This window comes from Camelus bactrianus, chromosome 3 (genome assembly GCF_048773025.1).
Source record: "Camelus bactrianus isolate YW-2024 breed Bactrian camel chromosome 3, ASM4877302v1, whole genome shotgun sequence".
Taxonomy (NCBI): domain Eukaryota; kingdom Metazoa; phylum Chordata; class Mammalia; order Artiodactyla; family Camelidae; genus Camelus; species Camelus bactrianus.
The window spans coordinates 998,302-1,018,535 of NC_133541.1; positions in this window are offsets into that span (position 1 = coordinate 998,302).

The window sequence follows — 20,234 nt, forward strand, 5'->3', positions numbered from 1 at the left end:
AGAAATAAAAGCAATATAAAATGGGATGTATAATTCTATATTCTTGCTTCTCAAGAACACTGAAGATTAATGCAATGACAACAGTTCCATTCAACACAAAAGGTGATGAAGCTTCAATGGCAAAGTGTCTTTATTAATGAAGAAATGTTTTGCTTGAACATTAAAAATTCCAAGGTTGAAATTCCCATAGTAGAGCCCTAGTAAAGAATTCTTGCTGCATTTTGAAGGGCTTAAACTTTCACTTCAAAAAATAACTTCAGATCAGAATACTCCCTAAACTATATGAGGCAAATGAATAACTGTGCATTGTTTGTTTTTTTCAGCTTAAAGGGAATAGATGCTATCTCATCTATCCTGAAAATTATCCACTATTTCACACATCATAGAGTCGTTAATTAGTATTCCAGCATTATTTGATAATAAAACTAGAATGGGTTTTATTATACATAAATCTATATGTTATATTAGAAAATATAATAACAGTATAATATATATTAATCACTTATTGTATTCCTGGATCTGTGCTAAACTTACTCAATGTTAATATATTAAATGTGATCACTATACACCTTGTGTGATTCTCAATGTGATTGTGCTATTTGTCAATTCATTGACTTCCCAACTCCAAGTCTACTCTTTATTCTCTATTCTGAAAAAATAGAGCTTAACTCCTCAAGTATTTTTCCTTGGCAAAATGGCAAAGTTCAGCTTTGTCAGTAGAAGGTGTTAGGAGGACAGACACGGTCTAATGGGAGAACTCCTTTAAATATTTAAAGACTAAACTAGTTATTCTTAACATTTTCTGTACATAAACATCAACAGGGATGCTCTTAAAAATGCTCACACTTGACCTTTGGACCATCACAAGAGTGTCTGATTTAACAGAGCTGGACTTGGAGCTAAGCATGTGTGTTTTTTTAAGGCCTCCTTCCCAAGTGATTTTAATTGCAAGCCAAGGATGAAAACAACTGGAGTACACCTACAAAGAAAGTGTGAACTTGAAGGGAATCTGCCTTCCCTCACTCCCAATGCATTATATTCAATGTTGATTTGATACAGTATGGAAAGGAGAGAGAAGAGAAGCAAAAAAAAAAAAAAAAGATTCATGGCTATCATATGTATTTGCAGCCAGGGGTTTGTTTTAAAGTGTATGTTTTGTTATTATTCAAATATGGTGAGGCCAACAGATAAAGAGATGATTGTCATGGAAAAGATGGTTTGTTATTCACAGCTCCCAAGAGGAGAGGGCATGCCATGACAATGTGGGGCAACACAAGAAAGTACCAGGGTCAGTAAGGAGCAGAGTGAGCAAGGTGAAACCTGGGCAAGAGCATTATTGTGGCTGCTGCTGGAAGGGGAAAGGGAAGGGGTGAAGCAAAGTAGTCAGGTTAAGATTGGTTAGTTTGAATAATTTCAGCAGGCTGTATGATATGGGGGTGTCCATAGTTGACTGATATCTGATCCTCAGGTGATTAGAGCAGTTGGATAGTGGCCCAGAGTGTGAAGGCTGATAGAGGAGGTGGCTGGAATATAGCCTAATGATTGGTTGGTTTTTTACAAAAGGCACACTTGCAAGGGAGTCCTTTACTATTTCTAAGAATAGGCTAACCCCAGATTGATCAGTCTCTTCAGGGACTGCAAAGTCCCAGGATGCCAAACCATTAAATACAGAAGCTAGTAAATATAGTTACTACAGGGTTGCACCTCTTGGATGGTCCAGGAACTCAAGCCAAAATTTTGGTTTAGGATGACTCTGGACTGGTAATATCCACAGGCACCTTAAAGAATTAAATATGAATCCTTCAAAATGGAAGATAATTTTACCCTATTCATCTTACAATTCCAACAAGAAATTTTAAAAAAATTAAATAGCAATAACAATTTAAAAATTGCCAAGCTCAAAAGGAAACAATGAGCAAACACCCTTCCAAAAAAAAAACATTAATAAAGTGACTAAAAAAATTTAAATGTTGAAAATTATTGAATACAGATTACAAACTCATAAGCTTTCTCTGTTTAAACAAATAAATGACAAACTTTAAAATATTTGCAAGTAATAGAAAATTATATAGTGACAGCAAATTTCAAAAGGAATGGAAAAGTCTTTAAATGAAAAATGGAATAGCTGAAATTAAAAACCCAAAATATATTATTAAAAGCAGATTAGAGACATCTGACAAGAGAACTGCTGTTCTGGGAGACAAATCAGAATACAATATCCTGAGTGCAGCACAGAAGAGGAAGTAGGAGGAGAAGGAGAAGAAGATATGGAAGAGAACTGAGGCATCTTAGAGGATAAGGCAAGAAAATCTAAACTATATGAAATGGGTGTTCCAGAACCAAATTGAGATTAATGCAGAAGAAGTTTTAAAGAACTATCAACAACCAGAAAGAAATTAACAAAATGGCAATAATTGCATACCTATCAATAATTACTCTAAATGTAGATGGACTAAAGTCTCCAAACAGAAGACATAGAGTGACTGAACATATGAAAAAGAAGATCGATGTATATGTTGCCTACAAAAGACTCACTTTGTATCAAGATACACACTAACTGAAAGTGAAGGAATGGCAAAATATATCCTATGCAAAGGGAGACAAAAAGAAAGGTGGGGTAGAAATACTTACATCAGACAAAATAGATTTAAAACAAAGACTGTAAAAAGAGACAAAGAAGAGCATTACATAATGATAAAGGGATCAATTTAACAAGAGGATATAACAATTTTATGGGGGGAAGGTATAGTTCAAGTGGTAGAGTTCTTGCTTAGCATGCATGAAGTCCTGGGTTCAATCCCCAGTAGCTCCTCTAAAAATAGACAAACCTAATTACCCTGCCCCCAAAATTAAATAATTAAATCATACAATAATAAATAAAATATTTTTTAAAAGAGTACACAAGACTTGTAAATATCTATGCATCCAACATAGGATTACCTAAATACACAAAGCAAATATTAACAGACACAAAGGGAGACAGTAAGATAATAATAGTAATGACAATAATACAATAATATTTGAGGACTTTAACACCTCACTTACATCAATGGCTAGATCACAGAAAAGCAGAAAGGAAACAATGACCTTAAACAATACTTCAGACCAGATGAACATAATAGATAAACACAGAACATTCCACCCAGAAGCAGCAGATACATATTCCTTTCAAATGCACATAAAGTGTTATACAAGATAGATCACATGTGAGGCCACAAAACAAAACTCAATAAATTTAAGAAGAGTGAAATTATATTAAGCATCTTTTCTGACCAAAACGGTATAAAATTAGAAATCAATTATAATAAGAAAACTGGAAAAAAAAAAAAGCCACAAACACATGGAGGCTAAAGATCAAGGTTCTAAAAAAGTAAATGGGTCAACAAAGAAATCAAAGAGGAAATTAAAAAATACCTTGAAACAAATTAAAATAGAAATAGAGCATTCCAAAATCTATAGGACACAGCAAAAATCATTCTGACAAAAATGTATAGTTATAAAGGCCTATCTTGGGAAACAAGAAAGCAAATAAACAATCTAACCTTACACCAAAAGAAACTAAAGCAAACAAACAAATAAACAAAGAAAGCCCAAAGTGAGTAGAAGGAAGGAAATACTAGAACAGTATGAGGGGAAGAGGAGAGAGAGAGAAGGGACAGAAAGTTTATTAGAAAGAAATAATGATTGAAAATTTCCCAAATTTATGGATGGAAATAAATATCCATATTCATACAGCATAAAGAAGCCAAAGGGAATGGATTCAAAGTCGACACTGAGACACATTATAAGCAATTGTCAAATAAAAGATGAAGACAGACTTTACAAAGTGTCATTAAAAAAATAACTTGTCACATACAAGAGAACTCATAACTATGAGAGAATTTCCTTTTTTTTGTTTTTATTAATTTAAAATCACTTTACAATGTTGTGTCAAATTCCAGTGTAGAGCATAATTTTTCAGTTATACATGAACATATATATATTCATTGTCACATATTTTTTTCTGTGAGCTACCATAAGATCTTGTATATATTTCTCTGTGCTATACAGTATAATCTTGTTTATCAGTTCTACAATTTTGAAATCCCAGTCTATCCCTTCCCACCCTCCACCCCCTTGGCAACCACAAGCTTGTATTCTATGTCTATAAGTCTATTTCTGTTTTATAATTATGCTTTGTTTTTTTTGTTTGTTTGTTTTTATTTTTAGATTCCACATATGAGTGAACTCATATAGTATTTTTCTTTCTCTTTCTAGCTTACTTCACTTACCATGACATTCTCCAGGAACATCCATGTTGCTGCAAATGGCGTTATGTTGTTGGGTTTTATGGCTGTATAGTATTCCATTATATAACTATACCACTTCTTCTTTATCCAGTCATCTGTTGATGGACATTTAGGCTGTTTCCATGTCTTGGCTATTGTAAATAGTGCTGCTTTGAACATTGGGGTGAAGGTGTCATCCTGAATTAGGGTTCCTTCTCTATATATGCCCAGGAGTGGGATTCCTGGGTCATATATTAAGTCTGTTCCTAGTCTTTTGAGGAATCTCCATACTGTTTTCCACAGTGGCTGCACCAAACTGCATTCCCACCAGCAGTGAAGGAGGGTTCCCTTTTCTCGACAGCCTCTCCAGCACTAGTCATTTGTGGTTTTTTAAATTATGGCCATTCTGACTGGTGTGAGGTGATACCTCATTGTAGTTTTGATTTGCATTTCTCTGATAATTAGTGATATTGAGCACTTTTTCATCTGTCTATTGCTCATTTGTATGTCTTCCTTGGAGAATTGCTTGTTTAGCTTTTCTGCCCATTTTTGGATTGGGTTTTTCCTTTTATTAAGTCATATGAGCTGCTTATATATTCTGGAGATGAAGCCTGTGTCAGTTTCATTTGCAGAAATTTTTCCCATTCCATAGGTTGTCTTTTTGTTTTACTTATGGTTTCCTCTGCTGTGCAGAAGCTTGTAAGTTTCATTAGGTCCCATTTATTTATTCTTGCTTTTACTTCTATTGCTTGAGTAGACTATTCTAGGAGAACATTCTTGAGATGTATGTCAGATAATATTTTGCCTATATTTTCTTCCAGGAGGTTTATTGTATCTTGTCTTATGTTTAAGTCTTTGATCCATTTTGAATTTATTTTTGTGTATGGTGTAAGGGAGTGTTCTAGCTTCATTGCTTTACATGTTCTGTCCAGTTTCCTCCATACCATTTGCTGAAGAGACTGTCTTTATTCCATTGTATACTCTTGCCTCCTTTGTTGAAGATGAGTTGACCAAAAGTTTGTGGGTTCACTCATACCAGTCATTCTCAAACTCTTCCAGAAGACTGAACAGGAGGGAATACTCCCAAACTCATTCTATGAAGCCATCATCATCCTGATACCAAAACCAGGCAAAGACACAACCAAAAAAGAAAATTATATACCAGTATCACTGATGAACATACATGCCAAAGTCCTCACCAAAATATTAGCAAATAGAATCCAACAACACATAAAAAAGATTATACATCATGACCAAGTGGCGTTCATGCCAGGGACACAAGGATGGTTCAACATATGCAAATCAATCAATGTAATACATCACATCAACAAGAGAAAGGACAAAAACCACATGCTTATCTCAATAGATGTGAAAAAAGCATTTGATAAAATTCAACACCAATTTGTGATAAATATTCTTACCAAAGTGGATATAGATGGAACATATCTCAACATAATAAAAGCTATATATGACAAACCTACAGCCAGCATAGTACTCAATGGTGAAAAACTCAGCAGCTTCCCACTAAAATCTGGGAGAAGACAAGGATGCCCAATATCACCACTCATATTCAACATCGTCTTGGAAGTCCTAGACACAGCAATCAAGCAAGAGAGAGAAAAGGGATCCAAATTGGAAGAGAAGAGGTAAAAGTGTCACTATATGCCAATGACATGTTACTATATATAGAAGACCCTAAAAGGTCCACACAAAAACTACTAGATCTGTTTAAAGAATTCAGCAAGGTAGCAGGTCACAAGGTTAATGTTCAAAAATCAGTTGCATTCCTTTACACTAATGATGAATCAACAGAAAAAGAAAGTAAAGAAACAATCCCCTTTAAAATAGCACCGAAAATAATAAAATACCTAGGAATAAATCTAACCAAGGAGGTGAAAGAATTATACAGAAAACTATAAAACACTGCTGAAGGAAATTAAAGAAGACTTTAAAAAATGGAAAGATATCCCATGTTCTTGGATTGGAAGAATCAATATTGTTAAAATGGTCACACGACCCAAGGCAGTGTACAGATTTCATGCAATCCCTATCAAATTACCCAGGACATATTTCAGAGAACTAGAACAAATCATTATAAAATTATATGGAACCATCAAAGACCTAGAATTACCAAAGCATTACTGAAGAGAAAGAAAGAGGCTGGAGAAATAACTCTCCCAGACTTCAGACAATACTACAGAGCTACAGTCATCAAGACAGCATTGTATTGGTACAAAAACAGACATATGGATCAATGGAACAGGATAGTGAGCCCAGAAATAAGAGAATTTCTCAGCATAAATCTTATAGGCTAGAAAGGAGTAGAATGATATATTCAAAATGCTGATAGAAGAAAAACTGTAAAATAAGACTACTGTATCCCACAAAATTGGTATTCAAAAGTGAAGGAGAGATAAAGACATTCTCAGACAAACAAAAGCTGAAGGAGTTCATCACCAAGAAATATTAAAGGGAGTTATTCAAGTTGAAAAGAAAAGACACTTAATAGCAACAGGAAAGTATACCAAAGTATAAAACTCACTGATAAATATAAATATATAAACAAATATGGAATATTGTACACTATGATAGTAGTGTGTAAATCACAGCTTATTTTGGTATAAGAGTTAAAAGACAAAAGTGTTAAAAATAAACATAAGTATAAAAAGTTATGAATGGATGCACAATATAAAAATATGTAAAATGTGACAACAAATATAAAGTTGGAGAAGTAAAAGAGTAGAGTATTTGTATGTGATTGAAGTCAAGTTATTGTCAGTTTAAAAAGAGACATAACTCTAAGATATTTTATGCAAGCCTCATGGTAACCACATGACATGAAAATACCAACAGAGAAGATAGAAGAAAAAGAGAAAACAATCAAAAAGTAACAAAAACCAACAAAACACAAAGGAAGACAGCAAGAAAGGAAAAGAGGAACAAAGAACTATAAGATAGACAAAGCTATAAACAGTTAATGTCCAGCAACAAATGAGTAGATTAAGAAAATGTGGTCTAATCATATAATGGAATATTACTCGGCTTTAAAAAGGTAAGGAATTCCCACCATTTAACACAACATGAATGAAACCGGAAGACGTTATATAAGCGAATAAAGTTGGTCACAGAGGACAAATACTGCATGATTCTACTTACATGAGGTGCCTAAATATTGTCAAAGTCATAGATGTAGTGAATAAAATGCTGGTTGCCAGGAGCTATGAAGAGGATGAAAGGGAGATTGGTTGCTCATTAGGTTGTCAGTTGCACAAGATGTGTATGTTCCAGAGAGCTGCAGTATGGTACTATGCCTACAGTTAACAATACTGCACTACACACTTAAAAACTTGTTAAGATATATAAAATAGATAAAAAAGTTTATACTGTATAACACAGGAAATTATATTCAGTATCTTGTAGTAACATATAAAGAAAAAGATGAAAATGAATATATGTATGTGTTTATGACTGAAACATTATTCTGTGTATCAGAAATGGATGCAACATTGTAAACTGACTAAACTTTAATAAAAATTAAATTAAAAAGTGTGTGTGTATGTGTATACATATTATATATATATAAATATATATAATATATATATATAGCAGTTTGGCCCACTAAAATGTTTTTGAAGCAACAGTACTGCAGAAATCATGAATAAATGCAACACCCAGATTTTTGTTTTCAAATTTTTGTTCACTTAAAAAAATGTAGCAAACAATGTTCCTTAGAGAAATCACAGATTGATTGCAGGTGTAGGGGAAAAACACAACATGTGGCTATGATATATTTTGGTGCCAGAAATCAAAAGTACACTCAAAGATTAATGAGGTCATATCAAATAGGTCATATCAAATATGCCAAATGGACATATCATGGGCAAGTTTGGGATAATTTTAATATCAAAAAGACTCATGACTATAAGTGATTATATTCACATAACCTAAGCCGGTATCCAGATATAACTTCAGTAATAGGAAACATAGGGAAAGAAAAACAAGATAAAAGACACCATGAGAAAATAAACAGGTGGGATATTCTATATGAAAACTAGTGTCTTTTAAAATTCAATGCTGTTTTTAAAATGAATAACACATTAAAAACACAAAATGATACTTCTAGGTTTATATAAATAGATATAACAAATAAATATTGGACATGATACTTGGTTTGACCCTGATTCAAAGATATAAATAAATGATACAGTTAAAAAGGTATGTTAGACGCAATTGGGGAAATTCAAATATTGGCTATCAGGTTATATTAGAGAATTATAAATTACCATTCTTTCCCAGTTACACTAATAACAAATGTTTATTTAGGAAAAGATACTTATTCTTGGGAGATGCATGCTGAAATACTTAGGGGTATTGTGAATTGTCATGAAACAAGTTTTAAATGGTTCATCGAAAAAAGTATGTAGAGAGAGAAAGTAAACGTGACAAAATATTAACAAATTTTAAATCTTAATGGAAGGTATATGGGTGTTCATTGCACTATCTTTTCCACTTTTCTGTATGTTTAAAATGTATCAATTTAATGTTTGGAGAGAGAAAAGAACTGTCCAAGTGTAGAAAGGCATTCTTGCAATGCTGTTAAAAATATTATAACTCAGGGTACAATCTAAATGCACTGCAAAAATAAATCACTTAAACACATTTAGTACAGATGGTCCAGCCACAGAATGAATTCAGCCAATCAGTGAACAGTTACCACCCAGGCAAGTTCTTGGCATCAATACTACCCTAAGCCCTGAGGACAGAGTGATAAAGAAAATAGAGAAGGCTTCTGCTCTCAGGGGAGAGCCAAAAACAAGCCAACAAATAAATGAACAAATTCATTACCGATAGGACTGGTGCATGGCATGAAGGAAATAATAAATGACAGAGGAGTTTCCCTAGATTGAGGGAGAGGGAAGGTTACATTGGGGTGGCAGTATTGGAGCTGAGGCTTGAGTGACAACAAGGAGCTGCCACGGGGGACACCTCTTAAATCTTCCCATCCTCACAAGTGATAGCAGAGTGTAAAGGCACTGATGTGAGCATGAGGACGGCTACACAGGTGAAAAAGATGAGCATGGCTGAGGAACATGTTTGCAATTATGGTGCTGTGTGAGAAGAGGGGTCTAGAACATCTTCTCTAATAGGATACAACTCTTCAAAGATACATGTACACACAGGATGATACAATGCAAACCACCAACAGCTTGTCACTGTGTTGACATCACAGGAGACCTTTCTCTTTCTCTCACTATCTGTTTTTCCCAAAGTACAAATGAACATGTGACTTTTATATAGATATAGATATAGATATAGACATAGATATAGATATAGATATTTTAAATTCTTAGCACACTCCTGGAGGGAAAAAAAAAAAAAACAGCAGAAATAGCTCAGTAACTCCCTGGCACCCTGAATGAAGTTCAATCTGGACACTTGAGAAGGACCATTCTGATCCCACCTAGTCACAATCCAGGAGCTCTTTGCAGGGAACAGCTTCATACATTTGTGAAATGCTTTGCTTTCTTCCTTGACTCTAAACCTTGGGACTAGGACAGAAAATAGGGGAAACTTCTCATAAGCTACCAACAACTGACTAGCTGAGCCTAAAGAAACAAACAAAGCAATTAATTAATTTTTTAACATTTTTTATTGATTTATAATCATTTTACAATGTTGTGTCAAATTCCAGTGTTCAGCACAATTTTTCTGTCATACATGGACATACACACACTCATTGTCACATTTTTTTCTCTGTGAGCTACCATAACATTTTGTGTATATTACCCTGTGCTATACAGTATAATCTTGTTTATCTATTGTACAATTTTGAAATCCCAGTCTATCCCTTCCCACCCTCGGCCTCCCTGGTTAATCTTTTTGAAGTGTGGCTATGACTGATTCAGCATACTGGTTACTGTCACGGAGGAAAGCAACCTACCAGTTGCTCGTTAGTGGGAGCCTGATGATTGGCTGCTCAGCCACAGATATCCACAAGAGGGCAGCAGAGGAGTTTGCTTGCTCAAACACAATCCCATATGCCCTATCCTCCAGGGCGTCCATTCTTCCCTCTTCACCCACTCTTTTAGTTCCCCCTTCAAAATGATCTCCTGCTTTTCAGCTTACTGTGGAGAATAAATCTGTTGGATCTCCACCTTCTGTAGACAATGCTCAAACCACTCCTGCCACCTACTCCCAACCATAAACAAACTGAGAAAGTAGCATTTAAACCTTCGTCTTCAATTAAATTGCATGGCGAGTGATTTCCCCAAGTCCCAAAAGGAAAGAGGGAAACTATGCAAAAAGTCAAGAAGCCTTGGCTGCTTACTCTCTGAGATTCCCCAAACTTATATCAACTTATAAACTTATTTGTGGTGATACTTTTCTTTGGTTTCAGAAAGCTAAATGGACCAATATCTTGGAAGACCTGGAGGGGTCTCAAATTACTGCTGAGTTCAGTCAGAAAGTAAGAGTTAGAGAAAAAGGTTTAGAAGCCATTCCAAGTTTTATCTTGTTAAAGTCGTTTTGTCCTGTGTTCAAAATTGTAAACAACTGAAGGATGAAATGTGGCAAATTAACACCAGCAATTAGAAACAATTTGGAAAGATCAGTCAAGGCTTGAACTGAATTACAAAAGTAGCCTTTTCTCTAGCCGCAGCTTTCTGAATGATATAAGACTTGAGCTTTATGACAGAAAAAAGTCTACTGTTAAAATGCTGAGATGCCTGAATTTCAGACATCAGCTCAGCATTGTGAGGGTAACGTTTCTAAAAAATAGAAAATTCACTATCAAATCACATGGCTTTACAATTAAAACAATTACAAAAATCTGAACAAAGACAGGACCCCAAAATAAGGGCTTCCATTGAACAGAATACTTGCTGGCATTACAAAGAAAATTTCACTGGATTTTGGACTGTCTAGACTCCAAATAGAAAGAAAAGCCCCCAAAACACACAGGAGGAATACTAACTTAGCTCTGAGGAAGCAAGCATTCTTCGACCACTGTTCCCACTAAATTCACAGGGTGAGGTTACCCTTGTGAGGTGAATGGCACCCTACCACATTTCTCTTTAATTTTGGAGTGATGTATTTCACTTTTAACACTGCTTCCTTTTCTGGCACCTTCTTCAAAGTCACCAAACTGCCAGTGGTGGGTTTTGATAATTTCCATCATAGTTTGCCTCCCAGTCCCTTAGTATACCTATAAGATCCCTTCTGTGTCAACTCAATTTTCCTCTTAGAACAACTACTCCAATAACTTCATGGATTGGGGTATTATACATCATTGTGATACTGCAGGACTCCTTTCACAGGTCTCCTATTCATTTCTTTCACTTTTGTTACCTCTAATGACTTTACCTGACTTCCTTAAGCTTCTCTGTCCTCTTCAACCTAGTACCAATCTTACTGTGGACTTAAGTCAATTAGTGGACAGGACTTTTCTTCTTTCTAGACAAGGAATTTAACTGAAATTGGGCATGTATGAGGTGGAGAACCCCATAATAGAATGCTATGGTAAGTAGAATTAGTTCTGTCCATGCCCCCCCAAGATCCCCCAATATAATATAACACAAGAGAAACTTGATGGGTGCTAATAGTTCAAGAATTATTAGATAAGGTACTCCTGGTTCCTACTTGTATCCCATGCAACACTTTCATTCTGGCTGTTTAAAAGCCAAATGGAAAGGATACTGGCTATTCCAAGACTGGAGATGCTAACATGTTCCCCTTCAAATCTAATAGAACTCTATCCTGAGGTCTATTTAAATGTTCCCATAACTATATACTTCAACCCTCAATCCACCCTTATCAGAATTTCCCCTTCCCACTCTAGCCCTTAAACTCTCTATAATCACTCAGCTTTAGGCTTCTTTTGCCCTTCTGTGGATTTTTGGAAATGTAGGGACCCTAAAAGCAACTACCACATGTGGAAAAGACTAATTGAAAACAGAGTGGATATTTTACCAACTCAAATGTATTTGAAAAATACCCAGATAGCTGCTTGGTGTCTTCCTATTCCCCATTCCAAAATTGAGTTTACAGTCACCTTGACACTTATCCAGATGTCAGGCTTCCTCCCACACTCACAGAGGCCTGCAGACCTGGGCAGATGTCACACACCAAACCAGCCTCTTCCTCACTACCACTGAGTGTATTCCATCACGTTTTGTTTCTCTTTGGCTGATCTAGGAATTACTGGCAGTGCTATGTTTTTGGGAGTGAGACAATTACTGGCATAGATGTGTGGGTGCATGGCTTGGGGACCAGGCAGGAACCCATGTGGATGATGCATAGACACATGGACAGTACACAGATTACTTTTCTGCATCTCTGCTCCAAGACAATGAGGATAGTTAGACACTGTTTAACCCAAATGGCACTAGAAGCAGACACTCAGCCTGAGATTCTGGACTTGGACCATTTTACTTGGCTTGTAAGACAATGATACATATATGAGCTGATGACAACCCCTGGTATATCGTAGCACCACATTTACTTAAACCAGGATGACTTCCCATTGTCCACCTTTGTAAACAATGTCTTACTGGAGCATAGTTATGCCCATTTGTTTACCTATTGCATGGATGCTTTCACTGAATAGTTGTGACAGAGACCCTATATCTCAAAAAGCCTAAAATATTTACTATCTGGCCTTTTATGAAGAAGTTCCCATAGACACGGAGAATGCTGAGGAAGGTGGAGAAGAGGGGGAAGGAGAAGTACTACCTATACCCTCACAGTCTGGCTTCCTTGGACATCTCCCTGTTGCACTTCTCATCTTTCCCTTATACGCTGCTCCATTTTCTTTCTCACAAATGTGTGCACCCAGTCACTTTTTTATCTGACCAAATACATCCCTTTGGAACTGGTCCAATTGGCTAAATTCCTGTGGAAAGAGGGTGTCTATGTTAGGAGAGGGTCCATGTGTTAGGGAAGTAAAGGCATGCTGAGCAAAATGCCAATAGTGAGCATCTCCAGATAATACAATGAAGGGTTGTTCATTTCCATCTTTAATCTTTATTTTCTAATTATGATAAAAGATTTTCATTTAACTAAACATATATATTAAGGAACAGATGTAAAATATTAAAAGCCCTTTACTAACAAAAATACCCAGGAATCCCCGCCAAGAGGAAAATGCTTGAAATATACTTGTTGTATACAGCCTTGCTTACATTTGTGCCATGGATTTTCTATTTTTCTTGTTTGCCAAGGAAACTTAAGCCGCCTTTGGCAACTTTACACGGGGGGAGAGATGTATCAAGAAGGGGGGCTATGAAAGCCTTCCAGTGCAGGGCAGCCCACAGAAAGTGGTGGCATGTGTTAAGATGTGACTATTAAATAGCTTTTTCTAATCTCCTCTCACCATGAACTACACACCCATATTCGAAATGTAATCAGTGGATCTAGCATGACTCTGCTAACTGAAAAACAGCATGAATTACTTTTGCTTTCAGCTTCAGTTTTATTACCATCATACTAGATGGACCAAGAAAGGATGAACCTCCTCGCTCTTTTTTAGCTTTCATGAAGGAGAGTCAGACTGGTAGGAGGAGCTAGTGAGCAAGGTGTGAGAGGCACTGAGAACCTTTCTTTTATCCCCAGTGTGTGGAGCAGGTATGTCCTTGTCTTTTACATGCAGTGCAAAACTGATGTCTTTTCTGTTTTTATTGAAATAGAGTCGATTTACAATGCTGTGTTAGTTTCTTGTGTACAACACAGTGATTGATATATATATATATATTCTTTCTCATTATAGGTTATTACAAGATGCTGAATATAGTTCAATAGGACTTTGTTGCTTATCTATTCTGTATGTAGTAGTTAGCAAGATTGATTTCAGATTCAAAGTGACACCTGAGGAAGGGCAAGTGGCCTGCTGTCTGGCATGCAGGGCTCTGTGGCTGGCTTTAGTTCAAAGGAAGCTCAGCTTCTCTGTATGGACCAGTAGCAGCTGCAAAGTGACAGCCAGACACACTGTGTCCCCCTCGATGTGCTTCTCCTTGAGAGAGTCCTCCTGGGGGCCTGCCTGTCTTGCTCTGTCAAGGTCTGTGGGCTGGCGTTAGAATTCAGAGAATAAGACAGTCCCTGGCAAGGAGGTTATAGGGAACTGTCATCTATAGAGATTGTTTCCTTTTAATGTTTCTATTAGTCAATTTAAGAAAGCTCACAGTGAGAGATCTGTAAATCTCTATGTAGAGATAAATTTAGTCCCCTCACCCCTGATCTTTATTACTTAAACATTACGATCACATCAAAACTATCTTTCTCTTTCTGTCTCTCTGGCTCCCTCTTCCTCCCTCTTATTCTCTCTCTTCCCCTGTCCCCCAACCCTCGCCCCCGCATTTGTGGGTTTGTTTTTCATAAGAACATTGGAATCATTTGTAGGATGTTTTGTACATACACAACCTAGGTTTAACAATCCCTCTGGGTGATTTTTTTTCTGTAGATCACATTTTGAAAACCAACCTGGAACAGGATTGAATAGCTGCAGTTTGTTAATTTGATGTTAAAAATTATGTGACTTATTCACAGCTAAGAAATCACAGGTCTGTTTCTTTAAAACATTTTTTATTGAGTTATAGTCATTTTACAATGTTGTGTCAAATTCCACTGTAAAGCACAATTTTTCAATTATATATGAACATACATACATTCATTGTCACACATTTCATTGTGAGGTAACACAAGATCTTGTATATATTTCCCTGTGCTATACAGTATAATCTTGTTTATCTATTCTGCATATGCCAGTCAGTATCTACAAGTTTTGAACTCTCAGTCTGTCCCTCCCCCCGCCCTGCCCCCTTGGCAACCACAAGTTTGTATTCTATGTCTATGAGTCAGTTTCTATTTTGTATTTATATTCATTTTAAAAATTTTTGAGATTCCACATATGAGAGATCTCATATGGTATTTTTCTTTCTCTTTCTGGCTTACTTCACTTAGAATGACATTCTCCAGGAGCATCCATATTGCTGCAAATGGCGTTATGTTGTCAGTTTTTATGGCTGAATAGTATTCCATTGTACAAATATACAACTTCTTCTTCATCAAGTCATCTGTTGATGGACATTTAGGCTGTTGACATCTCTTGGCTATTGTAAATAGTGCTGCTATGAACATTGGGGTGCAGATGTCTTTTTGAAGTAGAGTTCCTTCTTGATATATGCCCAGGAGTGGGATCACTGTGTCATATGTTATGTCTATTCCTAGTCTTTTGAGGAATCTCCATACTGTTTTCCACAGTGGCTGCACCTAACTGCATTCCCACCAGCAGTGTAAGAGGGTCCGCTTTTTTCCACAGCCTCTCCATCATTTGTCATTTGTGGACATTTGAATGATGGCCATTCTGGCTGTTGTGAGGTGATACATCACTGTAGTTTTGATTTGCATTTCTCTGATAATTAGTGATCTTGAGCATTTTTTCTTGTTCCTATTGATCATTTTTATGTCTTTCTTGGAGAATTGCTTGTTTAGATCTTGTGCCCATTTTTGAATTGGGCTGTTGGTTTTTTCTTATTATGTCGTATGAGCTACTTATATATTCTGGAGATCAAGCCTTTGTTGGTTTCATCATTTGCAAAAATTTTTTTCCCATTCCTTATATTTTTGTTTTGTTTTACTTATGGTTTCCTTTGCTGTGCAGAAGCTTGTAAGATTAGTTAGGTCCTATTTGTTTATTCTTGCTTTTATTTATACTGCTTGTGTAGACTGCCCTAGGAGAACATTTTTGAGCTGTATGTCAGATAATGTTTTACCTATGTTTTCTTCTAGGAGGTTTATTGTATCTTGTGTTATGTTTAAACATTTGATCCATTTTGAGTTTATTTTTGTGTATGGTGTAAGGGAATGTTCTAGCTTCATTGATTTACATGCTGCTGTCCAGTTTTCCCAAAATCATTTGCTGAATAGACTATCATTATTCCATTGTATATTCTTGCCTTCTTTGTCGAAGTTTAGTTGACCAAAAGCTTGTGAGTTCATTTATGGGCTTTCTATTCTATTCCGCAGACCTGATTTTTATAAAGTTGTTTCCCTCACATTTTCCTGCAGCTTCCTTTAAGTTTTCCATTTAAAGAGGGGGACTGGACAACACTGGTCATTATAATGTAGCTGTTAGAGGATCCTGTTTTATCTTTGTATTCTTTTCTCCCACAATGAAGAATCAGAAAAAAGAGATGGTACAGGAGCAGTGTTTGAATTTCCTTCCTGCTTTGCTCTGAAAAAAAAAAAAAATTATAGACCTTGTTTCTTAGTAACCTGAAGTTTGCAGATTGTGTTCAAATATGTAACCCAATTTGTTTAGTGCAATTATTGTGGATAAATCTCCATCTAATTCAGTAAGAATGCAATGAAATCCCATTTTGTGCTGCATTCTATGCTCATATATAAGCTTTTACTTATCTGATTTTATTATCAAAACATCCTCCAGACTGGACTTACCATTTTTTTCATATTACCCCTATAATTATTCTTAAAAACTTAGGTTTAGCTAGGTGAGGCTTCTTGTTTAAGGCCACACAAGTAGTAACTGATAAAGCTGGTATTTTTTAAAAATATTTTTGATAGTATTTGAGGCATCTTGAATACTTGACCTATAAATATGGAACTGAATAGTTGAGACATTTGAATATAATATCATGTTTATATAGTCTGATTATGAAATATGCATAGATATTATAGGGAACTTTTAATATAATGCCAATCAGAAATATGCCAGAAGAACCATGGTATAATTGTGTTTTTAGTACTTAATTTTTAAAATCAAATTTGCCTTGGAAAACAATTACAAGGGAATCTCATATCCTTTTCACCTAGATTTACCCACTGGTGGCATTTTCCTAGATTTGCTTCCTCTCTCTAAATATATGTATATGTCTCTCAATATAATATAAAACAATATTTGCATTTTCATTCTTATTTTCATTTATGGGATTAAGTTGCAAAAATCCTGACCCCTCTCAGCTAAGTACCTTGGCCTAAATCTCTCAAGATTAAGGACATCCCCCTGAAACAGAAGAAGAGTGGCAAGTGGGAGAAGGAGCAAGTGTGTGGGAACATTGACCTAAAGTGTGCAGTCTCCTTCTCAAAAAGGGGAGGCAGGAGGGTGGGAAAACTCTTCAGTAGTTTACCTATGAGGATGATGTTACCTGTGCGTTTTTCCATACATAGACTTCATTATTTTCAGGTAGTTTATTTTTATTCTTAATTGTATTTTGTTTAATTTTCACATATTTGTAGACTTTGCAGTTTTATTCCATCTATTAATTTCCAGTTTCATTTCACTTGGTTCAGAAAAGATACTTTGTATGAGTTTAAACTTTTAAAATTTGTTGACTTGTTTTGTGGCCTAAAATAGGGTCTATCCTTGGAAATATTCCATGCCCATCTGGGAAAACGTGTTTTCTCTTGTTGGATGAGAGTGTTCTGTATATGTCTGTTAGGTTCAATTAATTTATAGTGTTATTCAAGTACTCTTTTTTTTCTACCTATTATTGCAAGTAAGGAATTAAACTATTGTATTATTGTTAAGTGATCTGTTGCTCAATATTGTCAATGTTTATTTCACATATTTTGGAACTCTGAGGTTCAGGTATACATATTTAGAATTGTTTATCTTCTAGATAAACTTGACTCTTTTAACATAATGTCCTTCTTTGTCTCTTTTAACAGTGCTTGAAATAACTTTTTTATCTCATATAGATATAACCACAACAGTACCCTTTTTGTTGTTATTTGAATAGAAAATCTTCCTGGGGTGTACAGTAAGGTGGTAGTTGCTCAGGCTGACCTGTCTCCAACCTGTCTGGTGGCAAACCAGCACCCATTCACTCCTTCTAGTCTAGGATTCTCCAGCCTTTCTATCTGTTTCAGTCTTTCTCCAAGTAGCCAAGGGGAATTCTCTCCTCTGTGCAGGACCCCAGGACTGGGATGCCAAGTCTGTGGATTGACCTACTCACTCCTCAGGGTTAGGGTCTAATTGCACAGTCTTCCTTTTCCTCTTAGTCCTTCCCTAGGTGCACAGGTCCCAACCTGAAGTTTTTACTCCTCCCTAATTATGTGGAAATATCTCTTGAAATCTTGTTTGTATAGGAGTTCTGCCAGTTTTCAGTCACTTTTCTGTGAGAAGTTATTATCCCTCATCTTGACCCCCCTCCTCTGGAAACAGTATTCTTGATTGGTAGGTTCCCCCCTACCCCATCACTCAGTTTTTAGCAATTTAAACATATCATTCCACTGCCTTCTGGCCTCCAAATATTTTGTTGATAAATTGACTGACAATCTTATTGGATGTGATGAGTTACTGCTTTTTGTCGCTTTCAATATTCTCTCTTTGTCTTTTGACAGTTTGATTATAATATGCCTCAGCATTGGTCTCTGATTATTTATCCTACTGGAGTTTGTTGAATATCTTGCATTTGTAGATTTATATATTTCATTGCATTGGGAATTTTTTAGCCATTATTTCCTCAAATAATCACTCTGCCCTGCCTCTCCCTTCTGCTTTAGGGACTTTCATAGTGTATATACCTGTCTATGTGACAGTATCCCATAAGTTTGTTAGGCTGTATTCACTTTAAAAAAATTATTTCTTCCTTCTGCTCCTGAGACTTGATAATTTCAAATGTCCTGTCTTCAAGTTTGCTGAGTCTTTTTGCCTGTGCAAGTCTAATCCCCTTTATATGTATTCAAATGCTCTTCCCCTGAGCTTTACCACCAAGGCTAATTCCCTGTTGAAAATGTGTAAATTCATTCATTGTATTTTCCAGCCTCAGAATTTCAGTTTGGTTCCTTTTTTAATTAATTTTATCTCCTTGTTCATTTTCTAATTTTGTTCATATATTGTTTTTCTGATTTTCTTTAGTTATTTTTCTGAGTTTTCCTTTAGCTTTTTAAGCATATTTTTAAAAAGTTATTTTAAAGTCTTTGCCTAAAACATCTAATGAACATGTTTCCTCAGGGTTGTTTTTTTTTTTTTTTTTTTTTACCACTTTATATTCTTCCTTTGGAAGGGCCATATTTTCATTTATTTTGTATGCCTTGTTATTTTTGTTGTTGTTGTTGAAAAATTGGATGTTTATATATCTATTTATTTATTTTAAATGAAGGTACTCAGTACTTAACCCAGGATTTTGGACATGTTAAGTACATGCTTTACTACTGAGTTATTACCCTCCCACCCCCAGAAAATTGAGCATTTATGAAAGCAGTCACCTTTCCCATTCTTTGCATACTGGCCTTTTGACAAGGAAGTCTTTTCCTAAGCTGGCTCTTGATTTTGAAACTTGGGATTAAACTTAAGAGAAGTTCTAAAGTCTTTTTAGGCTTTTTTGAGCATGCATATTCCCTGGGCCTGTGTTTTGCTTTTTCAGTTTTCCCATATATGTGCTCCTTTTAAGTATATTAATTCCCCAAAGGATGCCTCCTTTGAACTTTTGATTGTCTATTGTGTGTCTCCACCCTGAAAAGAAAAAGAAAAATTCAGTTTCTCTTCTCAACTTTCTATTCTCTATACTTATTTCTGGTCACCACATACGTGAGCATTTTTTCACAATAAGCAATTCTGACCCTAACTTCCAAGAGTTATTTTATACCCTACAGATTAAGGGCTCAGTCCCACAAGACTTCTCCTCAGTTCAGATGCAATTACAAATCCAGGTTGTCACCTGTGCTTCTGACTAACTGGCTGTACATTGGAGTTACCCGTCTCTTCCCCAGGTTAAATGATTTGCTAGGATGGCTTAAGAACTCAGGAAGGATAGTTTGCTTACTAGATTACTGGTTTATTTTAAAAAAGGATACAGCCTATAAACAGCAAAATAGGAGATGCAAAGGGAAAGATATCAAGAAAAGCATGTGGAGCTCCCATGACCCCTTTGGATGTGCCACCTTCTAACAACATCCACATATTCATCAAGCCAGAAACTCTCTGAACCATTTCAGTTAGGTTTTATTTAT